Here is a 14,160-nt window from a genome sequence, read left to right as displayed (position 1 = left end):
GCTTTAACTACAGTTTACACTGTGTTTAGTGTGTAAGTATAAGGTTTTTTAAATGCCAGCTTGGCAAAGAAACTCCTCTTCCATTCTCCCACTAATGCCTTCCCTGAGTCGTTGCTCAGCCATCAATAGAGCAGGGGCCTCAAAACCATGAAACCAAGAGCAATTTCCACACCCTACTTTGTTGTACCCTAGGGGTGACTCTGACTAACGTCCAGGAAGGTTGAATAAAATTCAAAGTCCCATAGCTAGTTAATAGCAGAGCCAGGATGATAAGTCAGGGTTCGTCCTTTCTAGTTCTTTTCTTTCCAGTAGACCTTTATTATTTCTTCTAGAATAGTATCTTGTAGATTTCTTAGGATTTATGTTTTCATATTAAAACTCTCCCCTGCCCCCCTTATTTTTTCAAGAGGAGTTTTACATACTTTTCCTCCACTATAATAATTTAAACCAGAATAGATTTAGAGGTAGTTTTCTAAGGAGACCCAATCTCAGATATAATCTCTGGTCAAGCTGAATTCATTAAAAAATGCGAAATAGTCACACCATTAACATTTCTACAGCTAAAACAAAGGAACTCAAAGGAGACCTCACCAGTTAGGTTAGCAAACAGGAATCTTGAGATAACGTAGCTGCCAAGTTATCCCATTTCTAAAGCCTTCACAGAGTTTGAAATAGGTCCAATAGAGGTCTTAAAGACAAGAAAAAACAAACAAACCCAGAATATACGTTTTTTTAAAAATTGATTTAATGTTCCAAAACTGCCTAGTGACCATATATAAATATTGATATATAATCCCTTGTGCTTACTTTCTTGGTACAGTTCTAAATTTAATCACTAGGTTGGTTTTGGTACCTATCTTTTTGAGAAAAAACATGCTAAAGCAACGTCATGAATTTATAGACAAGTAATAAGAGGCACAGGAGTTTCTGATTAGAGATTAGAAACACACCCAGCTGAAAATTCTTTATAGAGAATCAGAAATGGGAGAACAACCCATTACAGCTTTTAATTTTAACACGTGCATTTGTGTGCTTTCTGAGTATATAGCATGGGTCACAATAGAACCACATGTATTTACTCAAAAGATTTGTGGAAACCAAAAGTAGATTATCAAGAAGAGCTAAGGAATATTCACTTCCCTGAGCTTAAGACATATATCATTGTTTTGAATGGTCTAGGTTCAAATTCACACTAGAAGTGAAAATGGACTGGTTGACTCTCAGAGATTCTTGGCTAATCTAATTCAAGGCTCTCTCAGAATGTCCATTTGTATGGACAAATGAATCAATGAAAAAAATGCTTTAAGCAATGGAGATAAAAATATAAATAAGGAAGATGATACCTGCCCTTAAGAAGCTTCCAATCTTGTAGGAGAAGACAACATATAGAGGAGAACTGGAATAGGAATGGTATGTATGCAAATGTATAGAATCTGAATCTAGTGGGAAGAGAAGGTCCAGAGGGCAGACAGAATAGTGTGAAACTGGCAAGAAAATATAGATCCTTCATACAGAGACATAACTATTCATCATGGTGAATAAGGAATATACTTTGAGCTGTTTTCCCAGCAGCAGATGATTTTGGACTGATTCAGTCACACACTGACTGAGTCCCTGTTGTCACCAATAGCCTATACTTGGAGGACTTGCCAGGATTAAGGGTGTGATCTGTCATTATGTAAGCAGAGTGGAGTTAACTGACCCATGTGGTACTGGAATACATGACCATGGCCTCATTATCTTTCTACTCTAACCAAATGAGCTCATCAGTCACAGATCTCTGGGGACAGAACCAGATAGGCAAGGGCACATCCCTTATTTTTTTTCCTCCTCTATGAGTTTGTCGTTAGTATGATGAATCAGTTGTCTATTAAATCAAGAATATTAGCTGTCAACAATTTTACCTTGTCTTCCTTATGTTTCATTTTTGCTTTTGTATGTTCAAAGCCTAATACAGGTATTTAGTGAATGCATATTGATTGATGATTTCCTTTAAAAAAATTCCCTCTCATTCGAATTTTAATCGAGTTGTACTTTTACTGTTCTAACCAGCAGTCATGACTTTATTTATTCCTATGTTTTCTTTCTTTGATCTTTAATGGCATCTTTAAATTGCTGGCTTTAAGGATACTTGTAATTTGATGAACCTGTGTTCTCATTGAGGCCCCTCTCTCCAGTGGTGCAGATTAGACTTCTGCTGTAGTGGTATAGGAGGAGATAGTTCATGAAGGGGAGTCAGTAATGCCTAGGTCCAAATTCCCCTTCAGATGTGACACTAGGGGAATCAGTCTTTGAAACCTCAGTTTTCTCACCTGTAAAATGAGGGGTTTGGACCTCTAAAGTCCCTTCTGGTTCTAAATCTAAGTCTGCTCTCATAAGATGGGACTCTCATCCATATCTCTCCATATATCCTTCTCAGAGGCTTCACATGATAGAGACCTTCCAATGGTGGTGTTGATATTTGTGGGTACCAACACAACATTATGGACACTGGCCTACTAACATCATTCATACCATAAGTCCCCACCCCTTCCCTTTCCAGTCATGATACTCACCAGTAAGTCAATCAACAAGTATTTATTGTGCCAGGTGCTATATCTCACCTAGAGATATAAAGACAAAAATTAAACAGCTTTTTTTTCTCAAGGAGCTCACACTCTATAAAGGGAGGCAACATGTATTTATATAAATACATACAAAATTTTTAAAAAAATGTTTTATTTTGGCGCAAGAAAGCATTTGAAACTGAAAATGGAGAGATCAGGAGAAGTGGCAGGTAGAATGTGAAATGTGGGCTGAATTGAAGGAAACTAGAGATGCTATAGTAATGGTAAGGAGGGAATGAATATAAGGCATGGGAATAAGAGATGAAATATGGAGTGTGAGGAGCAGAAAGGACAGTTTGGCTAGAGGGAGTGAGGAACCTGGCCCAAAGGCCACATGTGGCCCTTTAGGTCCTCAAGTGTGGCTCTTTGACCAAATCCAAACTTCACAGAACAAATCCTCTTAATAAAAGGATTTGTTCCATGAAACTTGGACTTAGTCAAAAGGTTACATCCAAGGACCTAGAAGGCCACAGGTTCCTCACTCCTGGTAGACCATAAAGTGTGTCAGGGGGTAATGTATAATAAACATTTTCCCTGATTTCAACCTATAGTACCTTTCCACGTTTATTATATGATACATTACAACCATTCACACGTTCTCTGGGTCAGTCAGATTTAAATGCCAAAAGGACAAATTTATATTTGATTCCAGAGGAAACAGGGAAACTCAACACTACCCCACCCCTACCAGCCTGGAGGATTAGGCAGGAACAAAGACCCATTACCTCTGTAAATACCATCTGGAAAAGAATATGGACATCTATTAACTGCTCTCTGCTATCTCTGTGGCTAGTAAAATCTCAACACTTGTTATTCTTCCAATCTGTAAATCACTTAATTGCTGGCTACATAGAAGTAAGCTATCCCTAACCCTCATCTCCTGTTGTGTCACCACCATCTTTTTTAACCCCTTCCATGGTTCCCTCTGGAATTCCTGTCCCAAATTTCCCTTCATTTTAGACCTCTTCTTTCTGTAGTCTTTCCATCTACTTGTACCCATTGAGACCTGGTTTCCTGAAGATGATTTCAAGGCCCTGGACATCCTCTCTAACTACGTGTGTTTGTATGTGTGTGTGTGTATGTTTGTATGTGTGTTTGTGTATGTGTATGTGTGGAGAGTAAGAAATAGATCTAGATAGATATTTCTATCTAGATCTATCTAGATTTCTATATCTATCTATCTCTTTTATTATTCCCCTCTCTTCCCACCATCAGTAGTCTTGGAGAGGCAGTTACCCTCTCTTTGCCATCTCAATTATCTCTCTTCCTTTGAAATTGCCTCTATTAAAAAAAATCACTATGTAGAGAGATAATGGTGGTCTAAGGGTGTCAATGTTATTCTTTCTTTTCTCAGGGGATTCTGTTTGTAGCTCACTTTCTTTTCTCCTTATTTTTTGCCCATCTAATAGGGGAACTCAGCATTCATGTTGATGCTCCTTCAAATATCCTAACTTCACAGACCCTTAATCTCCTTAAATCTCATCATCTACTCCTCAACTTCACTTTTGTCACACACCCACTTTTGTCACTCCCCATATCTCCCCATTAACCACAAGAGTTCTGCTTCCTTTATCAAAAATGCTGGTATTCTTCTATCTGACCATAACATCCTATCATTCCTTCATCATTCCTTCTCTTCCAATGTCACTCCCCTTCTAAATATATTCTTCATTCTCATCTTGACTTCCATTCACTCTATCCCTTGGGATTTTCTCAAGCCATTACCCCTGCTCTGACTTCACTTTGTTTCCTTCCCAATCTCAACCCTATAGTTAACCAATTTAACTCTACACTGTCATCTACTCTTGAATCTTTCCCCTTTTCTTATTGCTGTTTTTCTCTTGCCAAACCCTAAAATTGGATTACTCCTGCCATCTGCCTCCTTCACTCCTCATGTGCTGTGGAACTGGGCTGGTGAATGTCATATAATCATGATGATTGATTATGTTACAAATCTGTGTCATCTAATCTCAACTGAATTTTAATTGCTGTCGCAAGGCAGTCTTCTCATTCTTTTCTAATTGATTCTATGTGTTACTTTTTGCAGAAACTATTCCAGGTCTTTGTGCCTTAAGATTCTTAAATCTCTCCCCTCCCCTGTCCTCTCAACTCTTGTCTTCATTCTTCATGAGCTTGCTCTGCTGTCTCTCTCTTCATCTCAGAATTCCTTGACATCACTACTCTCACTCTCTCCTTGTTTCCTCTAGTCCCTGAAAGTGAAATGACACTTCTCATCCAGGTCAACACCTCTACATGCCCTTGCTTTTTCACATTTATTTATTTTATTCTTAATTTATTGAACAAAACAAGAATTTCCATAACAATATAATAAAAATATGATTGCACATAAAATGTGCAATCTGTTATATACAACTTTTATTATGTACAACCTTTTAAATATATAAGAAAGTTATCATATAAATTTTTTGCCTTCCCCTCTGTCCTAGAGATGGTTACCATTAGACACAGTATTTTATGTATTTTCATCTTTCATCCCATCTCCTCTTCTAATCTCTATCCTTTCTTTATATATGAGCTCCTTTTCCCACTATCTTCAATCATGTCCTAATCTCCCCCATCTTTAAAAATGAGACAATCTCCGCCCCCCAAAAAAGATACCTTCCACTAAACTCTACCATCCTTTTTAGGTATTGTCCCATACCTCATATTCCTTTCTCTTCCAAACATCTAGGAAAAGCTACTTATACTCCTTGCCTGCATATCTTCTCTATTTCTCACTCATCAACATTTTTTAATCTGGTTTTTGGCTTCAGCATTCAACTGAAAATGCTCTCTCTATAATGTTACCAACAATCTTTTAATTGCTAAATCTGATAGTCTTCATATTTCTTGATATTTCAAGTACATTTGACACTGTTGACCATCCTCTCTTGTTGGAAACTTTTTCCATTCTGGGCTTTTCTTCATTGTCCTCTTAACTGTCTCACCACTCTTCTGACTCTTTTTCTGGCTTTTCATCCATATCATGCCCCACAACTGTAAGTGTTCTGCAATGTCGTGTCCTGTATCCATTTTTTATTGCTTGACATTTTTTCTCTTGGTGACTTCATCAGGACCTATGGGTTTAATTATTTCTATTAAATGACTCCCACATCTATGTAATCATAAGCAGTCTCTCTCCTGGTCACTTCACTCCCACATCGTCAAGTACTTATTGAGCATTTTAGACCGGATGGACCAGAGACATCTCAAACTCAACATGTCTAAAATAGAACTCATTATCTTTTTTCACAGACCCACCCTTCAACAAAACTTCCTTATATCTGTTGAAGGTACCACCATTCTCCTCTTATAGATTCATAACTTCAGCATTTTCCTTGACTCCTCATATACCCTTATCCCCAAAATTCAGTTTTCAAATCTTATAATTTCTACCTCCATAACATCTCTCCCATGTGACTACTTCTCTCTACTCATTCTCAAACCACTGTAGTTTCAAGTCCTCATCATCTTGCACCAACATTATTCCAATGGCCTCCTAATGATCTCCCTGCTTTAAGTTTCCCCCCCATTCCAGTCCTTTCTCCATGTTGTCATCAAAGTGATCTTTCTTAATCATAGAACTAACCACATTGTTCTTCTAGTCAATAAACTAAAGTGATTTTCTATTATCTTTAGGATAAAATAAATATTCTTCTGTTTGACTTTTACTTCACAAACTGGTCCTAATTGGTCTTTCTGGTCACGTTACTCATTTTCTGGCACTCTAAAGTCTAGATCAATTAGCCTTAACTCTGGTCTTCCCGATAGCTCTTCTTCTCTTTGGCTTTTACTGATTGTTTCCCATGCCTCTACCTCTGTCTCATAGGGTCCCTTACTTCCTTCAAGGTACAAATCAAGAACCATCTTTCCTGGTCTCCCTAGTATCCTCCCTCCATGACTACCTTATATGTGAAAACCTTTTAGTTATTTTGTAATCATTCTGCAAATATATATATATATATATATAAACATATCTTTTCAGATGGAATGTAAGCTTCTTGAGGATAAGGATTTTTTTTATATTTATATCCTCAGCCCCTGCACATAGTAGGTATTTAATAAATGATGATTGATTGATATAGTAGGCAAATAAGTGACATGTTCAGATTTGTGCCTTTGAAGGAATTTTTTTTTCCTTCTTAGACTGCTTTTTAAAATTTCAATAAACAAATGAGTCTGATGAGTAGTGCAGTAGGATTGGAAGAGCATTGACTCTGTGGTCAGAGGTTGTTGTTTAGTCGTTTTCAGTCATATCCTACTCTTTGTTACCCCCCTTTTTGGAGTGGGGCAGAGAGAGTAAGCAGTTTGCCATTTCCTTTTCCAGCTCATTTTTCAGATAAGGAAACTAAGACAAACAGGGTTAAGTGACTTATTCAGGGTCACACAGATAGTAAGTGTCTGAGGCCAGATTTTAACTCAGGAAGATGATTCTTCTTGACTCCAGGCCTGGCACTCTATCCATTGTATCACCCAGCTGCCTTCTTAGTCAGAGGTTTGGGGTTCAAGTCTTATCTCTGCTACCTCCTACCTACATGACCTTGGGGAAATCATTAAAGCTTTGTAGGACTCAACTTTCTAATCTACGAAATGATGAGGTAAGAATAAATGATTTCTGAGGTCCCCTGCAGAAATATATTTATGGTGGTGCACCTAGGTGGTAGTGTATGGAGTCAGGAAAACCTGAGTTCAAATCTGCCCTCAGACACTTACTAGCTGTTTGATGCAGAGCAAGTCACTTAACTCTGCCTCAGTTCCTCATCTGTAAAATGAGCTGGAGAAGGAAATGGCAAACCACGCCATTATCTTTGCCAAGAAAATCCCAAATGGAGTCACGAAGAGTTGGACACAACTGAAAGACTGAATGACAACAACCTGGAAAGAGTCAGAGAGCTAGATTCTATTTATTTTTTCTATTGTAAATTAGTTGGTCTGATGTAAGCAAGTCATTCTTTAGGTCTCAGTTTCCTCAACTGTGAAGCAAGCGAGTTGAGTTAGATCAAATGTTCTCAGACTTTTTTATATTATGGATCCGTTTTCCAGTCTACTGAAATCTTTAGAATTCCCCATATCAAAATAATGTTTTTCAAAAGAATAAAACAAATTACATAGGATTACAAAAGAAACAAATTACAATAAAATAAACTTATTTTCCCCCCCTTAAAGTTCACAGACCCTAGTTATTTGATGCTTTACATTTCATTCTAAAATGAATGGAAACACTAACATCTAGCATGCAGGAACAAACCATTTCATATTTTTTTCCTCAGTTTTATAGCTATTGAATTACAGTGCCAGAAAGAGGCTTGAATTATTAAAGACCTTAAGGTAGGCAATCCCACAACATCCTTGGGTAACTTTATCATAACATAGACTTTGTCACTTTCGGAAACTTCTTTGTCGAAATCTTCCTAAAACTACAAAATCCCTTTCTATTGATTTTGATGTCTATCTAACACATTATTTCAAAAGAGACTTGAATCCCCCGAGTTAAGGTTCTCCCAGTAAATTAAGCATAGTTATCGAAACATTAATGCAAATACACAGCAGGAGCAGGGGTAGCTGCCGTTCTAATGGCAACAATGTAACAACATACAGGAACACTTGAATTTTTGACTTTCATAATTGTTCATTGTGGACTTTTGGGAAAAGATACCTGACTCTATTTTGTGCTATATTTTGCTGTTATTATATAAATGTTCTGAATGTACTATTGCTTTTAGTACCTCATTTCCTCCAATCACTTTATAATTACAAAAGAAAACTCATAAGACTTTGAATAGTCTCAGAAACTCAATTACTTCTCTTTATCCTGTCTAGTGGAGCGCATAGTAGGAGCTTAATAAATGCTAACTAACTGATTGATAAAGAAGATACTCTTTTCTTTGGACTACTGTAAATGACTATGATAAATGTCCTATGTAACAGTTTAAGCATCTTTTTTCTTTGACTAACAATGTATTTCTTCTAAGTGCCCCACCTGATCCTAGCCAAAACTCTGGGTCATATAGCTCAGGAGGAAAAAACATCTCATATGTTATATTCATAGTGGGGTGTACGGGTGTTCACAGAAGACTAGTGCCTCTGGTGTGAGGTCTGGTGAGCCCTTTTCAGGGATTCTTTCCAGTTTGGTGTCTACCTGCCACCCAACTCTCACCTGTGATGTGCGCAGTAGTCACATCCCAGTAAACCATTTTTTCAGACAGACTAAACTAGGCTGAGGGTAGCCAAGGGTCCTCAAATCCATCAGTGAGTTAGGGGGTAATCTACCCCAAGCATGCAAAATTTTCCCAATGGAATAGGCAGGTGTGAACAATTTGTTCCAACAGGCATGAAGGCAGTGGAAGCAGTCACTATGGAGCTCTTAGAGATTGGTTAGATATCAAAGAAGTCAAGGAAATCCATTGCATCCAGAGCCATCACCAGTTGTCTTTTGTTTTGTTACTAGACTCCAGTGACTCTGGAAGATAGAGTGAGGCCAATGATTTTGCACAGCCCTGCCTCACTCAAATTCAATTTATGCATGAGTCAAAAGATATCACCCCTACCATTTTATCATTTTTATTTACCTCAAAGTCCTTTGTTAATAGGCAAGTGATGAATCAGCAAATTTGAAAGCACTGGGAGCTGTAGCTACAACCCTGCACACAGGCAACCCAGGCCATAGGTTCATCTTCTCACCAGACTAAAGTAGCACTGGGCTTTAGTAACTCGCCTGGGTGTCTGAGCAGCTATTTTTAAAAGTAGTGTTTTATTTTTTTCCCCAATTACATATCAAGAAAAATCTTAGCATTCATTTTATAAGATTTTGAGTTCCATTTTTTCTTTCTCCCTCCTTTCCCTTCTGTGTTTTGAAAATGGTAGGTAATTTAACATAATTTATACATGTTATCATGTAAAACATATTTCCACATTCCTCACGGTTGAGGAAAAAGAAACAGATCAAAAGAAAAAAATATGAGAAAGAATGAAGTAAGTGAAAAAGATATACTTTCATCTGCATTCAGAATCCATCAGCTCTTTATCTGGACATGAATAGCATTTTCCATCATGAATCCTTTGTACTTGTCTTGGATCATTGTGCTGCTGAGATGAGCTGAATCATTCATAGCTGATCCTCACACAATGTTGCTGATACTTTGTGCTATGTTTTCCTGGTTCTGCTCATTTCACTTTGCATCAGTTCATACAGGTCTTTTCAAGTTTTTCTGAAATCTGCCCTTTCATCATTTCTTATTGCACAATAGTATTTCGTTACATTCATATACCACAGTTTGTTCAGCCATTTCCCAATTGCTGGGCATCCCCTCAATTTCCAATATTTTGCCACTACAAATAGGGCAGCTATAAATGTTTTTGTATATGTAGGTCCATTTCCCTTTTTTTTACTATTTCTTTGGGATATAAACCTTACAGTGGTATGGCTAGATCCAAGGGTATGCACAGTTTGGTTGCCCTTTGGGCATAGTTCCAAATTGCTTTTCAGAATGGTTGAATCAATTCACAACTCCACCAGCAGTGCATTTGTGTCCCAATTTTCCTAGATTCTCTCCAACATTTATCATTTTTCTTTATCCCCACCTTTCTGCTTTTCTTCTAATCTTGGTTGAATTGATTTTGTTTGTACAAAAGCTTTTTAATTTAACATAATGATCCATTATCATGATCATTATCATGATCCATCAAAATGATCCATTCTACATTTCATATTGCTCTCTATCTCTTGCTTGGTCCTGAATTCTTTCCCTCTCCATGGATCTGACAGGTAGGCTATTCCTTGCTCTTCTAATCTGATTGCTTCTTTGTCTATAATGCCTTTTGGCAAGATGCAGTTTCCTTCCTTATCTCTTTTAATTAGGTCTGCTACTTCAGTTTTGTTTTTTTTTTAAACTTCAGCTGAAGCATAATAGATTTTGCTCCAGTCTTTTACCTTTACTCTGTGTGTGTCAGTCTTATTCAAGTGTGTTTCTTGTAAGCAACATATTACAGAGTCTGTTTTTTGATCCACTCTGCTATCTGTTTCCATTTTATGGGAGAGTTCATCCCATTCACATTCAAAATTATGATTATCAGCGGCATATTTCCCTCCATTCCATTTTTCCTCCTGTTTATCTTCTTTTTCCTTTCACCTTTTCCCTCCTTACCTGTGTTTTGCTTGTATGTCTTCCAAAAGGAGTGAACAAAAGACTCATGACAATGCACTTGCCACTTGCAGAAAAGTGCCTCACAACCATCATCAGGGCATGTACTCCCACACCGATGAACCCTGATGATATCAAAGAAAAATTTTTTATGAAGTCCTAGAGACCCTCATTATTAATGTGCCAAAAGAGGACAAGCTTATAATTCTAGGTCATTTTAAAGCTAGAGTAAGTACAAACTGTCAGACATGGCAGGGAATCTCTGGATTCTCTATGGAGTTGGAAAAGGCAACAGCAGCAGCCACTTACTACAGAAAACTTGTGTGTCTCATGACCTTCTCATCACTAACACTGTCTTCTGTTTACCTAAATGCAAAAGAACTTTCTGGATGCCTCCTCACAGTAAATATTGGCATTTAATAGACTATGTCATTAAAAGATAGAGACAATGTGAGAGTGATAAAGCAGAAGTGTGGTGCAGAGTGTTGGATTGATCATATCCTGTCCAAGCTAAAAATTCACATTCAACAACAGTGGTTGTTCCCAGTAAGACAACAAGCAGGAAACTTAAAATCAACAGATTAGAGCACTTCTCTATGCATGAACAGTTTGTGGTTAACTTGGAAGGGAAAGCTGACTTGGGATTTAATATAATTTAATATGGCATTCCAGTTTAGGAAACTCCCTCTACTAAACTGCTTCTAGGTGATACAATGGACAGAGCATTGGACTTAGAGTCAGAAAATTCTGAGTTCAAATCTAGCCTCAGACATACTAGTTGTATGAACTTGAATGAGTTACTTAGCTTTGTGTGTTTCAGTTTTCTCATCTGTAAAATGTGGATAATAATGGATATTTGTGAGGATAAAATGTTCTAATATTTGTAAAGGGCTCTACAAACCTTAAAGCTCAAATCTAGCTATTATTAGACTTTAAGGGTTCACATTCTTAACCTAAAGCCCATGAACTTGTCATTTTTAAAAATATTTTGTTAACAGCATTTCTATATAATTGGTTTTCATTGTATGATTTCCATTTCCTATATATTTTATTTTAGGCACACATACACATATATATATACACATTCATACACTCACATGTTAAGAATTCCTGTGACAATTGCATGGCATACTGTGAGATTAAGTGATTTGCCCAGTGTCATAGGTAATATCAACAGGGAATCACTTCAGGACATGTGAAAACCAGGTTTGATTATTACAAGAGAAATGAACATTCATATGGAATCCAAAGAGTTCACGGTACTTACAAAAGTTTGCATATTTATAACAGTATAACAAAAGAAGGAGGGAAAAAACACATATTTCCACCTAAAGGGATGTGGCATGGGAGGGTAGGAGATGGTGAAAGCCTCATTCTTTTCTCTTGAGAACTGTTAGACTATGAAGATGGAAGGGTCTGCTTATCTGCAAAGGACCTCAGTTGCACTAGCATTATGCCAGCCTGGCATAGACTGGCTGGCTTCAGGCTTGCCTCCCAAGGACACACAGGAGTCTAGCTTGAGGTGCAAACAACAAATTATGTCAGCTGGTGGGAGTAGGGGTGGGGAGCTTCATCCTTATCATATTCAGGGTCTTCTACGTGCTCTGGATCCAGTGTTTCTGGAAAATATGACAACTCAAAAGGACAAATTCAAGGGTCCCCTTCATAGTCTTTAACAATAACCAGTTTGCTTTAAAGACAGAGCTTGAAGATATATAGATCTTCTCAGAGATTAATTCCAACTCAGCATCCACTATATCATAAAGCCTCTTTGAGGTTAGTGACATCAATTTCAAGCTATTTGACCTTCTCCTAGCAATATTATGCAAATATTTTATACATACTTTGCATATGAGAAAGCCATTGCTCAGAGAGCTTCAATGACTTACTTGCCCAATGCCACAGAATATTGAAAACATGCAGATTTGTTTATTTCATATCTGGAAATATGGTAATCATTTATATTTTCTTACCCACGTGCCTTTAAGCAAGTTCACCTCTTTAGACCTCAGTGTCCTCTGTAAAAAGAAGGGAATTGGACTAGATGACCCTTCTATTCCCTTCTGACTTTAAATCTATGACTCTGTGATCCAAACATGATTATTGAGGGACCTACGTCAGTGTCTTAACAACTCTCGTCAGCTGAACAATGTGAATATTCTCTGACATGGGCAAAAGGAAATTTTCCTGTTAATTATAGGGGAACCACTCCAGCATTTCATGGTCTCATTATCTAGCTGAGCTTATAGCATGGAATGTGTGTTGGGTTCTCCTAAATGTAATCCCCACCCCCATCCCAATGGGAAATAGTGAAAAGACTAAGGAGGGAACTCACCTCTCCTTCCTCTTGGGCTGCTGGTAATGATGTTGTTAGGAATAAGGACAGGGGGGAGGAGCCAAGATGGAGGAGTAGAAAGATACACATATGCTAGCTCAGAACCCACAGCCCATAAAATATCTGTAAAGAAGAACTCCCAACAAATTCTGGAGCAGCAGAAGCCACAGAACAACAGAGTGGAGGAGATTTCTGTTCCAGAGAGACCTGAAAATCTGACGCGAAAGGTCTGTCGCACACTGGACCTGGAGCAAAGCCCAGCCCTGTCTTGGCCATGGGGCACTGAGAGGAGCCGATCCCAGTGGGCTTCAGGGACAGAATCTCCAGTGGCTGTGCAGGTCCCTCCACCCACAGGTGCCAGGGGTGAGTGAGAGAGTCTTTTTGGCTCTCTGAGAAGGGAGCAGGCTGTCTCCATAACTCAGGCCCCCTCGGGAGGCAACAGCAGAGGCAGCCGTGGACAGAGACTCCCAAAGCAGGCAGGAGCTCTGATCCATTGTTGAAGGGCTCCACATAAACCCCCTGAGGGAACTGAGCCCTGTATGGTGGCCCTGCCCCGACATGAGCACCTGAACTTAATCTCACACTGAATAGCAGCCCTACCCCTGCCCAAAGCCCTGAGGCTGGGAAGCAGCATTCGAATCTCAGACCCCAAGCTCTGGTTGGGCGGATCTGGAGGCGAAGTGGGGGTGGAAAGAAAACTCAGAAGTCAAGTCACTGGCTGGGAAAATGCCCAGAAAAGGGAAAAAAAAATAAGACTATAGAAGGTTACTTTCTTGGTGAACAGATATTTCCTCCCTTCCTTTCAGATGAGGAAGAACAATGCTTACCATCAGGGAAAGACACAGAAGTTAAGGCTTCTGTATCCCAAACATCCAGAATAAATATTCCATGGGCTCAGGCCATGGAAGAGCTCAAAAAGGATTTTGAAAATCAAGTAAGAGAGGTGGAGGAAAAACTGGGAAGAGAAATGAGAGAGGTGAAAGAAAAGCATGAAAAGCAGGTCAACACCCTGCTAAAGGAGACCCAAAAAATGCTGAAGAAAATAACACCTTGAAAAATAGGCTAACTCAATTGGCAA

The sequence above is a fragment of the Notamacropus eugenii genome, chromosome 2 (assembly GCF_028372415.1).
Source record: "Notamacropus eugenii isolate mMacEug1 chromosome 2, mMacEug1.pri_v2, whole genome shotgun sequence".
In the NCBI taxonomy this organism is placed as follows: Eukaryota; Metazoa; Chordata; class Mammalia; order Diprotodontia; family Macropodidae; genus Notamacropus; species Notamacropus eugenii.
Note: the sequence above shows the minus strand (reverse complement) of the source record.